Genomic DNA, 14662 nt, shown 5'->3' on the forward strand with positions numbered 1-14662 from the left:
TGAGAAAGAAAGAAAAGAAAAAGAAAGAAAAAAAGAGAAAAGCTTGAAAAAGAAAAGAACAAAAAGAGTTTTGAATAAGAGTGTGCTAATAAGTTTTGTGTTTGGTGTGAAATTTGTGATGAAGAGAAAAGTTGGATTGAAATTGTATTGTTTGAAACTTTGTGGAAGTAATTACTCCCTTAGGTTTAGGCAAGTTTTTGTTTCGATTAGCTTTAGGACTTATCACTTGTTTGTTAACCGAGCCACATTACAACCTTGAAAGCCCTTGTGATTCGTGTCATTGCATTTTCAATACTATTTTTTAGATGAACGCATAATTTTGTCTATTGTTTGCAAGATTGTTGGATGAGTGTTCAAAGTCCTCACCTTTCTGTGTTTTTCATCTACCGATGAGTTTTTGCTAGACGTGATTCGTGATTGAGCTTGTTTTTGTTTAGAATGTTTTGTATGATTTTTGTACTTAGGAATCGTTTCATTTTCATGTTGTCGTTGTAGGATAGTGGTAAGTGTTTACTTTGTTCGTACGTTTTTGTTTGAACCGTACAATTGTTTCGTTTTTCTAAACTTTGTTGATTCTTGATTCTTTGGATTTTTACTTTTGCGATTTGAGTGTTTAGCCCTATTTGAGGACAAACAGATTCTAGTTGGGGAGAGTTGTTAAGTGCCAAATTGTATTTATTTTGTGTATGTAAATAGTGGCACTTATCAATGCTTTTTGTTAATACCGTTTGAATAATTCCCCGTTTTTGTGTAAATACGTATACTTTGTGAATAGATGTATTTTCATACACTTTTATACCGTTTGATAGTTTTGTTGTATTTTTGTAGGTATTCTTGCGTTTTTGGAGCCTGGAGGAATAAAGTGTCGAAGACACGGCTGCGAGAGCAAAGAGGAAATAATTCTGTTGTTCTGGTGCAGGGCGCTTCGCGCGCTGTAGGGCGCGTCGCGCCCTCTTTGAGTTTGAAGAACATAAGCTGGCAAAAGATAGGGCGCGTCGCGCCGGATAAGGGCGCGTCGCGCGCTAGGGCGGTTTGGTAAATTTATACAGGGCGCGTCGCACTGAAGTAGGGCGCGTCGCGCCCACTGCGAAACTCAGTTTTGTATAAATAGTTAATAACAGATTTTTTAGGTTTTTTATCACCTCTTCTTGACAAGTTGAGCTCTGATCCTTTTTTGGTAGTTTAGAGGCTTAGGAAACACCATTGGGTGCGACGTCATGTGGATTGATCATGGATCTGACTCGATTTCATTGTACCGGTGAGATCTTTCCGGTTCATCTTCTCTCTTCCCTTTGTTTCATTCCAATGGTGGGTGTTGTATGTATGTTTCTACTCTTATTGTATGTATATTTGTGGATCTTGGGATCGTTTATATATTCGCTTTACAAATCATCATTGTTGTTGTTCTCGATCTTTTTGCTTAAATGCTCTGGATTTGTGTTGTTGCAGACATGGACACCATAGATCTTGATTAGGAATGATAACTGTTAGTTTCTGGGTTGCAGACATGGATTTAGGACTAACAATCGTAGTGGGTATCGAGTTTAATGCCTCCGTGTTGTTTGTGTCGGTGGAGAAATCGCTGATGTGAATAGTACGGTTGAGCTTTCGTCGGTGTTGCAGACATGGGCACCGATGTGGCATCTCGAGTGATGCCCGGTGATGTTGATGCGTATTGTGAGTGTCGAGCGATAGATCTTCAGATTTAAGTATTCGACGGGTAGAACGAAATGCAATTCCATAACTATTTCTCTTAGACTATTGAGATTGTTTATCTGCTTTTATTTACTTTTCCCGCATTTACTTTTCCGCACCCAAATCATGAAACTTAGAACGCGAGATAGTCGAACGGCAGTTCTTCTCACCAATCTCTGTGGACACGATAAATTCCCGGATAAATATTTCCAAATCTTTTGTTGCTTGCCGCTCTACCGCTTCAACAAGAACTTAATATTTTAATCATGGCAATGAATGCAGTAATGGTAATCCAAGTAAATCATTTTTAATCCACCACATTAGGTTCCCATTTTTCAACCTCTTTGAACCAATGATAAAGCCGATCACCTCCTATTTTCACTAAAGCTTTTTTCTCCCATGGCTCCCTATCTAAAAGAAGGAAGAGGTATGATCCCAAAGGTGTCATATTAACACCAAAATAACCCACCATGTCAAAAGAATCTTGAATATTATAGGTCCTGGATTTTCAACCACACCAACATAATTTCTCTTGAACCTATTTAGTACATCTTCATCTTCAGTATTAAACTCTAAGAACGTGTCTAGCAGTCCGAACATAGGCTGAATCTATTGATTGGTATTTCCAACGACATTAGCATATGATCTAGAGCCTTTGAAACCCATCCTCTATGTCTCACCATCTTCATGCCACACCTTCTTTAACCTCCTATCTTCACTGTTCAACATATATATATATATATATATATATATATATATATATATATATATATATATATATATATATATATATATATTTACGGTAGCTTTAAGTTGAGCTTTATTCTCTCTCCCTTGGATCTGATTCGCAACATGACCTCTTAATTTCCCTCTTTGGAATCTTGGCATATTCACAAAATATATTGTCATATTCCTAAAAAATCTTGTTAAGTTTAGTTGCAAGAACTCTTTCATCTACCACATCAAAGAACCTAGTGAATCCAAATATTCTTCCTCTAATGTTCCTTCTTGCTGAAATTACAACTTCATCTATATTGTCGTATTCCTAAAAAATTTCATACATCTCTCTCGCCTTCTTCTCCTTCAAGAAACAGGTTAAAAAAAGGAAGTTCTTCCACCCCTCTATCTTTTTCTCGTCAATGATGATGATGATGAACCTGTATTGTCCTATGCTCGTTGATGCGTTGAGTTCTTCCTGCTGCTAACTTCTTCTCATTCGGTTTTGCTCTCTTCTCTCCCCCCATATCTCTTTGCTAATTTTTTCTCTGACTATACTCTAGTATTTATGGTATATAAACTTTATTTATTTGTACAAACACTTTCCTTTTTTTTTTCTTTTCAAAATTAGATCGTTTATTTTATAATTTCCTACTCGTAGAATTTTGAAATTTCAAAATTTAATGTGCCTGCATTAAAATATTTTAACCTTAATATTTTTTATTTATATTGCATTATAAGAGTATTGTTATATATCGCGAGAGATTTGTCTCGCGAATTTTACGAATGCTTTTATTTCTATCATAACACTCATATTATTTATCCACATGCAACCTAGGCTTATTACTTATTCACACTACACCTACACTACAGTACTATTATTTATATGTAAAATAGGCACTTTCAATTTCAATTTTTTTACCAGAGCACCTCATCATTACAATACCAATATCACAATGTATTATTTTTAGAATCACCTTTTTTTCAATATGTGACTAAAGTATAAAGAATAATTTTTTCTTCATAGTTTAAAATGAACACTACCATTACTCATTAGAAGAAAATAATATATGCTCAATATTTATCTGGGTCATCCCATAAAAAGAGACACTGATCAATCACATGACTAAATAATGCACATCGCAATTCATTCGTGATAAAATCACGAATTTCTTTTCGTTACATTAAGCATTCTCCTAATAATAATATATGGCTATCTTTTTTTTGTTTTTTAGAAACATTTACCTTTTTTCTTTCAAAATTAGAGTGTTTATTTCAGAATTTCAGAATTTCCAAATTTATTTTCTTATATAGAATTTAAGAAATAAAAAAATTAAATGATAAAAATATAGTATTTTTCCAAGATTTTAAATGATTGAAAGAAAAAACAAGAACAAACCCAATACTAAAAAAAGAAAAATGGCAAAGAATTGACCCATGTTAATCAAAGATATATGTTATTTATAATTTTCATTTGAAATATATTTTTGAATTAGATTCCACAAATTTGTATTTATTAATGCTAATAAAAATAAAAAAAGATGAAAAAAACGATAAAAATTTGATTTTTACAAAAATATATAGACATGAATCAAATTTTCTCTATAAATTAAAATTTTCTCTAATTTCATTTTTGCATTTCATATTCAGATAAAAGCAGAGAGATTAAGAGAGAACGCGAAATAAATCACAACAACACTTTAATATCGACATGATTTCTTTGTTGCTCTCTCTTAAGATATCTTTTATTTAAATACGAAATACAATAATCAAATGAAAGAGAATTTTAATTTATAGCGAAAATTTGAGAGCTTCGTCTAGATATAGTTTAATTCATGCCAATAGATATTTTTATATAGAAATCCAACAATGAGAGACATAACAAAAAAATGTATAAATACACATATTTTAACAAAATAAAAGAAAACATTTATACACAATTCAATGATTAATTTCATCTATGATAATAAAAAGAGGGTTCAATAATGCAAGCAAGCACGAAATCCGTCTATATTCAAATGAATCTCCAGTACCTTTCATAAAGAGCTGTAAAACATCCAATTAAATTATCATATTTGTTTCTAAAAATTTCATCACCAGAAGTTGTTCCAAGATAACTACTTGCAGCACTATTTGTGTTGCATTTGAGCCCATTCTTGAAGGAAGATGTCAAATAATTTACATGATTTTAGGGATGCACCATAATGTTAAATCTTTTAAAAATTATACAGTCAATATTCTAAGGAAAAAGTCAAATATTTTTTACAAAATAATTTTGCAAATGTATTCCTGCGGAATTTTTAGCTAATTTTCATTCTTAGAAAATTATTTAATTTGATATTTTTGTAGAAAAAATTACAGGTATTCTTGCAAATATATTTTTGACAAAAAACCTGCCGAAAAATAAAGTATTTTTATTTGTGAACAACATTAGAACATTCTTAAATATATAAGCCACAAATTTTATAACCTTTAGTTATGCTCACTTCACCATGCAAGATGTTCAATATTCCATGTTTAACTCTAATGCATAAGTACTGGTCCATGTTTTGAATAAGTTCTAGAAAATACGTCACATTATGCAGAAGAAACTCACGATATCAAATATTTTAAGTCTAACAGTGTAATATCATAAACCTTACAAGCCTTATTGTTAACAAGGAGAACTTCTTCACCTTGGGTCAGCTTCAAATTCTTAAAATATTCTTTTCTTGGACACATGTGATAAGAGCAACTTGAGTTATTAACCTAACTTTCTTTAATCTTCAAAATCGATACTACTAATACACCAACGCTTTCATAACTATCCTCATCTAAAAGCAAATGCAATCTGAACAAAATTAGCATTGCCTCTCCTTTCATGACAATATATCAAGAAGTGTCTGATTTTCTGACAAGTAAATCATTGTATCTCTGATTTGTCAAACCTCTTTAATTGGGACATCCATCCATACTTATTTCCTCCTCTTGAGACACTAAAACCTCTACTACTTTCGTAAATCTTCAATTATTAAACTTTGATGTGTAAGTATAAGATGAAACCTAAGATGAGGGTGAATTAAGGTTGTCCAATTCTTCTCGCTTTAGCGTTATATTCTTAATTTTATTTTGATTTTGATAATGATATTGTTCTTAGAAATATAAAGTACAGAAATTTAAAGTGGATAAATTGTAAATGACACCAGGATACATCCTAATTCCCCATTATCACAAAGGCCTTACACAAAGGCCTCTCTTACAATCTTTCAACATAAAAACCAAACCTTTGATGGATTTTAAATCTCCCCAAAGAAAATGACCTTTTTCAAAGTCATAAAAAGCTTTGATGATTCTCACATAAATAATAAAGTACACTACTTTCTGTTTACAACAAATAGAAATCACATCATTTTCTATGACAAATAATTATCACTACACACTTGGTGATGAAAACAAAACTTGAAAAAGATTATGAATATATGCAATGTTCTTGAATCGATACTTATACAAAAAATTAATATTCTCTTTCAATGTACAATTCAAATTTAAAAATCTTAATTGCTTAGAAACGTTTTGGAACGATATGACAATTTATGCAGAATAAAGTTTCAATGATATTTGAGAATGAACACTTGAAGACAATTTCAACTGTATGAAAAAATTATGTGAAAAAGGTAATTTGAAAACTGATGTATTTTTCTTTAAATAAATCCTAATAAATCTTTATGATCAATAAATGTAGAAGTTTGAGACATTTCCATGAAGGTTTGCAATAGTTTAAAAAGTGATTCATTAAAAGACACAATTTTGCATCCTATACCCGGTTATTAAAATCAATAAACGTTAGATTATTTAAAAAGTGCATAACAATTTTCAAATTTCAAATAAAATTGGTTCCTAAATCAGATAGTCAGTTACCTGACTTAGAAAGTGCAAACCTATTGTTTTAAAATTTATGGAAGAATGGGTATGTTATCTATTACACAAAACGTGTAACTGATTAACACCAACAAATTATTGAAAAATATTTTTTGAAAAGACTAGAATTAAGTGGTTTTGATACCGATTGCTTAGAAACATTAGAGATGAAAAGATGAATGATTTTCTGATCATCTAAAGATATACATAACGAATTGCAATTGAGTACCTTAGCATTAAGATCAATTTCCTTTACTTCCCAAATATCCATAAGCTTATGCATTATTGATTCTAAACTTTTTTCTTTGATATTTCTTCTTTGATTAACTATTGTCTTAATCAAACTAAACAAAAATAGATGATGAACATCTTCTTAATAATCTTCCCCTTTTTGATTATGACAAAATATATTGATGGGAAGTTTTTTTTTGAAATTTTATGCCCCTTTATTTTGCAATTCATGCTTTGTCATAGGTATCATGAAAATTAATAAAAACAAACATCTCTTCTCCCCCTTTTTAACTTATAAAAAGAAAAAGTGTAAAATTCAAAGTTAAGTAATATAGAGAAAAGATACATCATATATTAAAGGACTTATCTTCTTCATAATGACTTGATGTCAATATTGATATCCAAGTTTATGCTCTTCGAAAGTGATTATTTGATACCAATGATATGCTCTCTGAAAGTGTCAATCTTTTCAAATGATTTCAATCAAATGAAACTTTAATCTTACCATATCATATGGTCTTATTTTATCTTGAAAAGCCAATCTTTATTTAATAATTTTAGAACAAGGCAGTATTGCAAATAACATGTTTCACCTCGGGCGCGAAATGCCTTTAACATCGGCTATAGAAGCGAGATAACGAAGAGTGTCATGAAAAGTATCAAATTTACCCCTCAATTTTTAAAACACAAGGGGAAAAGCTTATGCACATGGGTTCGAACCTCAGCTTCTGCACTTTTAATATTTTTAAAACTAGCACATCATAAATCTCAATTTATAAATAAAACCGAGGGGTAAAATTTATATATTTTGTTTAAACTCGTTACAAACTACAGAATAAAAATAAATTAATTATTTACTCAGAATACTATATTTTTTACACAGAATATTTATTTAAGTGTGTGTGTGTGCATATATATATATATATATATATATATATATATATATATATATATATATATATAACAATTTCAAATCCAATTAATCATCACTGTTGATGAAGTTCAAATGTTGGATTCTCATTTCCTTGAAATATCAAAGAAGATAAAATGTTGGATGCAATACATTTTGTGCTCATTAGTTTAGAGATTTGTGGAGTGCATGCAATCAACTTATAAGGAACTATTTACTCCAAGTAAGGAGTTATCTGTTCCAAACATTAGAAATATTTTTTAGCACTTGCAATACATCATAGAAAATTTTTCCAAGCTTCTTTAAGTTCCAAAATTTCATGATCTTGAGCAAATATTTTAAAGGAAAATACTTTCACAAGAAAGATATATAGTGGTGACTGTAGATAGTTTGTTGTGGATTGACTTCTTCAATTCCTTCGTGTGCTACTCCAATTTATTCCAAATTTCCTTGGTTGTTTTTAAACTTAAGACTCTGAAAAAAAATACACCCATTTCTAAGGTAGATGCAAGTATATTTTTTTCCTTCTTGTTATATAAGATTTTTCTTCATGTTCCTATTGTTCGTATAACTTTGCTTATTTTGTTGTTTTACATTATTTATGATAGTTGTTAGAATGAAGGATCTATCCTTGACTAACACTTCATATTTAAACCTCTTGTGCTTCTAAGTACATTTGCATATGAATTTTCCAGAAATCATAGTATTCACCAACAAAATATAGTGATTTGATGGTGCTACCCCCATTTGCCTAGAATAGTTTTGTTGAATCCATATCTACCTGGATCGAGGAACAAGTTACATTAACCAGCTCTATTGCCAATTGCAAGTTTGAGATGTAACATAAGAGGCAAGGTGAATAAAGGTGGCCCAATTTTTCTCATTTTTTAGCTATGTTCTTAATTTTCCTTTGATATGTTAATGATATACTCTTAGCAATATAAAGTGCAGAGAGTCAAAGTGCATAAAATGTAAATGATACAAGTATATATCCTAGTTCTCCTTATCAATCGATGGTACATTTGGCCCCTTAACACCTTGAAGGATTTTCTACCATGCAAGATCTTTGTACAAGCCTCACGCCAAGACCTCTCGTACAATCTTCCAACTTAAACACCAAACTTATGATGGAATATGAATCTCTCTGAATCAAATGCCCTTTTCGTACTTGCTACCTTGGCCTAGAAGACAAAATAAACTTTTGAATTAGATTCTACAAATTTGTATTTCTTAAAATTATTATTATATATGTTGCACCTGTCATAATGCTAATTAAAATTATATAGACATTAATCAATTTTTCTCTATAAATTAAAATTTTCTCTCATTCCATTTTTGCATTTTATATTTAGATAAAAGCAAAGAGATTAAAAGAGAACGCGAAATAAATAACAACAACATTTTAATATTGATCTGATTTCTTTGTTGCTCTCTCTTAAGGTATCTTTTATGTAAATATGAAAGACAAAAATCAAATGAAAGGGAATTTTAATTTATAGCAAAAATTTGAGAGAATCGTCTAGATATAGTTTAATTCATATCAATAGATATTTTTATAAAGAAATCCAACAATGAGAGACATAACAAAAAAACAATGTATAAATACACAAATTTAAAAAAAATAAAAAAACATTTATACACACAATTCAATTCTTAATTTCATCTATGATAATAAAAAGAGGGTTCAATAATGCATACCTTAAAGTTCCAAAAATCTGATAGCTTTATCAATATCCCGCGGATTTCTCTCTCACTCTCTCTACTCTCACTTCAATATAAATATAAAATGCACAAATGAAACTACAGACAAACTCAATTTATAGAGAATACTTGATAAATTGTTTTTTTGAAGTATAAAATATTATAGTAACCTAATAGAGATATAATTTATAAAAAAGTTTAATTATTTTTTTAAAATTTAAACCCATATTCAAAATTCATAATTCAAACACTTAGGTATTTTTTATTTATTTTTAATAGAGAAACATATGCATGGTAGATTTGAATAATAACTTTTTTTCACAAACCAAAAACTCAACTCTAAAGGAATTCAAAAAAGAAAAATTTACAAAATTATTATAACATAGTAAATCAGATTTGATTTTGACGATTGACAAACCAACTAATTGATTAAGATGAAATAAAGGAAGGCATAATAAAACACAAACATATATATACAAGATTTAAATAGATAAAACAGATCCGTACACATGTAAAACCAACATTTATATTTGTATACAATGATTAATATCATACATAAAAATAAAAGGTTTAGTTAAAGAAAATCTACCTCAATTTATGAGTAGATAAAAAAATGGATTGATGTTAAGAATCATTTGCCGAACACGGCTGCCACACTGAATTCTCTCTCACTCTCTACTCTGTAAATATCAAATGCAATAATGAAATTGGGTACAACTTTAATTTATAAAGAGAATTTAATTTTTTTTCTGTTTAAATTTAAATATTTGTTTAACTCGTTTCTAAATATCATGTAATTGTTCACTGTTGCAGACTACATTTTTGTCTCAATGCATCCCCTCGTCAGTTGCTAACCTTCTTTAATAGTTAGAAAATATATTCAATTAGTCAAATACATTCTATACATAAACAATTTTACTTTTTAGAATATTAACATATAATATTTTTCAAGGTTTATGCATGCATCAAAATACAATGTTTTTACTGACTGAAGCACCAATGGTTATCACACTTCCCCTTAAGTTATTTTTTCTATTTTTATATAAATTTTAATTTATCAGTCAATACAATGAATAGGTTGTTTTGTGATTAATAAATACAAAATATAATTGTTAAAGTAAGGTAATAAATAATATAGATATGGAAACCATCCTAATTTGTTTTAATACTTTCTTTTAAATGAAAATCTCCTATACAACTTTGAAAAACAAACACATTACAACAAAAGTACACATATATCCTTTTAGTTTCACGTATTAAAATTTCATGACATTACGTTGGTGTCTGTTTATATATCTATTTGGATATTTAAGTGAGTCGAAAATTGTTTAGGTGTCCAATCCTCTAGAGGTCATGAAATAGTGTTGTTTTGTTCCCCTTATGTATTCCGATTGAGTACCCTTTATTATCGCTTTAATGCAATCTTATTATTTATTAAAAAATAAAAATAAAAACATAGTTCTAGAAGAGTGTCAAATATGACTATGAGGGTTGACGAGACAAAATATCATAGTATTGTTATCTCTAACTATGTAATTGATGACCCAAACCTTAACATAAGTCTTATCTTATTAAATGATTTTATTATGTAATTTTTTTTGTTCTTTAATTATAAATAAAAAATAAATTAAATTCTATGAAACATTTTCAATAGTATATTAAAATATAATAAATAATCATAAGAAATTATTTATTAATATTTTCTTTTAACTAAACCTAGACAAAAGAATAAAACAAAAAAATAGAGTGTGTTACACAAATTAATGATAAACAGTATTAAATTGAGTATTATATCGATGGTAGACTTAATAAAACTAGTTACCACCAAAATGTTTGTCGCTAAATAATTATTAAATGTCCGAAACTTTATGGCATCTTTATATTGATTTGAGTATTATAAATCTGGGTGTTTATGTGGTTCATGAGACAACCTTGATTCCTCTGTAATCGATTATGTCTTGGCAACCGATCAATTATTTCACTTCATGGCACACCATTCTACAAGTTTGGGTGTGCTCTAGTCGTCCATATAGTGGTTCCTAATTTATTCCATGTAGCTAACACACTAAGTGTTATCCTTTACAATATTGTTGTAGAGTTTGACATCAAGATAGTCTTAACCCATCAGTTTTAAATTGGACCATCAATGATCGATTAAGTCTTTTCAACTGATATCTTATCTTCCTTAAATTCCAACCCAATTAATCGTCAATACTGTTGGTGAAGATCAAATGTTGGATTTTCATTTTCTTGAAATATCAAAGAAGTTAAAATGTTGGATGCAATACATTTTGTGCTCATTATTTTAGAGTTATGTGGAGTGCAAGCAATCTACTTATAAGGAACTATTTACTCCAAGTAAGGAGTTATCTGTTCCAAACATTAGAAATATTTTTTTGCACTTGCAATACATCATAGAAAACTTTTCCAAGCTTCTTTAAGTTCCAAAATTTCATGATCTTGAGCAAATGTTTAAAAGGAAAATACTTTCACAAGAAAGATATATAGTGGTGGCTGTAGATAGTTTGTTATGGATTGACTTCTTCAATTCCTTCGTGTGCTACTTCCAATTTATTCCAAATTTCCTTGGTTGTTTTTAAACTTAAGACTCAGAAAAAAATACATGCATTTCAGAGGTAGATGCAAGTATATTTTTTTGCCTTCATGTTATATGATATTTTTCTTCTTGTTCCCAATGTTCATATAACTTTGCTTATTTTGTTGTTTTACATTATTTATGATAGTTGTAAGAATGAAGGATCTATCTTTGACTAACACTTCATATTTAAACCTCTTGTGCTTCTAAGTACATTTGCATATGAATTTTCCAGAAATCATAGTATTCACCAACAAAATATAGTGATTTGATGGTGCTACCCCCATTTGCCTAGAATAGTTTTGTGGAATCCATATCTACCCGGATCGAGGAACAAGTTACATTAACCAGCTCTATTGCCAATTTCAAGTTTGAGATGCAACCTAAGAGGGGAGGTGAATAAAGGTGGCCCAATTTTTCCCTTTTTTTCGCTATGTTCTTAATTTTCCTTTGATATAAAGTGCAGAAAGTCAAAGTGCATAAAATATAAATGATAAAAGTATATATCCTAGTTCTCCTTATCAATCAATGGTACATCTGGTCCCTTAACACCTTATAGGATTTTCTACCATGCAAGATCTTTGTACAAGCCTCACGCCAAGACCTCTCTTACAATCTTCCAACTTAAACACCAAACTTATGGTGGAATCTGAATCTCTCTGAATCAAATGACCTTTTCGTGCTTTCTACCTTGGCCTAGAAGACAAAATAAACTTTTGAATTAGATTCTACAAATTTGTTTTTCTTAAAATTATTATTATATATGTTGCACCTGTCATAATGCTAATAAAAATAGAAAAAAAAGGCCGAAAATACGATAAAAATTTGATTTTTATAAAAATATATAGACATGAATCAAATTTTCTCTATAAATTAAAATCTTCTCTCATTCCATTTTTGCATTTCATATTTAGATAAAAGCAAAGAGATTAAGAGAGAACGCGAAATGAATCACAACAACACTTTAATATTGATATGATTTCTTTGTTGCTCTCTCTTAAGGTATCTTTTATGTAAATATGAAATACAAAAAACAAATGAAAGAGAATTTTAATTAATAGCGAAAATTTGCGAGCTTCGTCTAGATTTAGTTTTAATTCATGCCAATAGATACTTTTATATAGAAATCCAACAATGAGAGACATAACAAAAAAACAATGCATGAATACACAAATTTAAACAAAATAAAAAAAAAACATTTATACACAATTCAATGATTAATTTCATCTATGATAATAAAAAGAGGTTTCAATAATGCATACCTTAAAGTTTCAAAAATCTGATAACTTTATCAATATCCCACGGATTTCTCTTTCACTCTCTCTACTCCCACTTCAATGTAAATTTAAAATGCACAAATGAAACTAGAGACAAACTCAATTTATAGAGAATATTTGAATGTGTTTTTTTTTCAATAATTAAAGTATTAATTGTTTTTTAAATAAATTTAAAAAGTTGTAAGATTAATTAGTTTTTTTGAAGTAAAAAATATTATAGTAACCTAATAGAGAAATAATTTATAAAAAAATTTAATTAGTTTTTTAAAGTTTAAACCCATATTCGAAATTCATAATTCAAACACATAGGTATTTTTTATTTATTTTTAATAGAGAAACATATGCATGGTAGATTTGAATAATAACTTTTTTATTCACAAACCAAAAACTCAACTTTAACGGAATTCAAAAAAAAAATATTTACAAAATTATTATAACATAGTAAATCAGATTTGATTTTGATGACCAACCAACTAATTGATTAAGATGAAACAAAGGAAGGCATAATAAAACACAAACATATATATACAAGATTTAAATAGATAAAACAGATCCATATACATGTAAAACCAACATTATTATATTTGTATACAATGATTAATATCATACATAAAAATAAAAGGTTTAGTTAAAGAAAATGTACCTCAATTTATGAGTAGATAAAAAAAATGGATTGATGATAAGAATCATTTGCCGAACACTACTGCCACACTAAATTCTCTCTCACTCTCTACTCTGTAAATATCAAATGCAATAATGAAATTGAGTACAACTTTAATTTATAAAGAGAATTTGATTTTTTTTTTCTGTTTAAATTTAAATATTTGTTTAAGTCGTTTCTAAATATCATGTAATTGTTCACTGTTGCACATTACATTTTTGTCTCAATGCATCCCCTCTCCAGTTGCTAACCTTCTTTAATAGTTAGAAAATATATTCAATTAGTCAAATACATTCTATACATAAACAGTTTTACTTTTTAAATTATTAACATATAATATTTTTCAAGGTTTATGCATGCATCAAAATACAATGTTTTTATTGACCGAAGAACCAATGGTTTTCACATTTCCCCTTAAGTTATTTTTTCTATTTTTATATAAATTTTAATTTATCAGTCAATACAACGAATGGGTTGTTTTGTTATTAATAAGTACAAAATACAATTGTTAAAGTAAGGTAATAAATAATATAGGTAACAAAATACAATAAGTAATATAGTAAAGTGACTATCAATACTATTAAAAATACACATTAAAAAATATGATAAAATATATTTGTATATTACTAGACAAATCAATAACAACTATATTACACGAGTCACGGATAAATAATTATATTTGTATATTACTAGACAAATCAATAACAAATCTATAACTATATATAAAGAGGATAGGAGTTTTTGGACTGGCCTATTTTCATTCCCATTTTACCCTTTAAAATATGTTTTTTTAATTAAAAAAATTGCTAATAATAATACAGTTGTTTAAGAGGAGTAGTGGAACTGTTACAAGATATTTTAATTCAGTAACTACCAAAGTTGGTTTATCTTTTAAATATCTAATTTCTTTTCCTATTTTATTCTTTAAAAGTGCCTAACAATTACAGATAAAAAAAAAACTAATGTTATTTGTGTCA

This window comes from Vicia villosa, unplaced genomic scaffold, assembly GCF_029867415.1.
Source record: "Vicia villosa cultivar HV-30 ecotype Madison, WI unplaced genomic scaffold, Vvil1.0 ctg.000926F_1_1, whole genome shotgun sequence".
In the NCBI taxonomy this organism is placed as follows: Eukaryota; Viridiplantae; Streptophyta; class Magnoliopsida; order Fabales; family Fabaceae; genus Vicia; species Vicia villosa.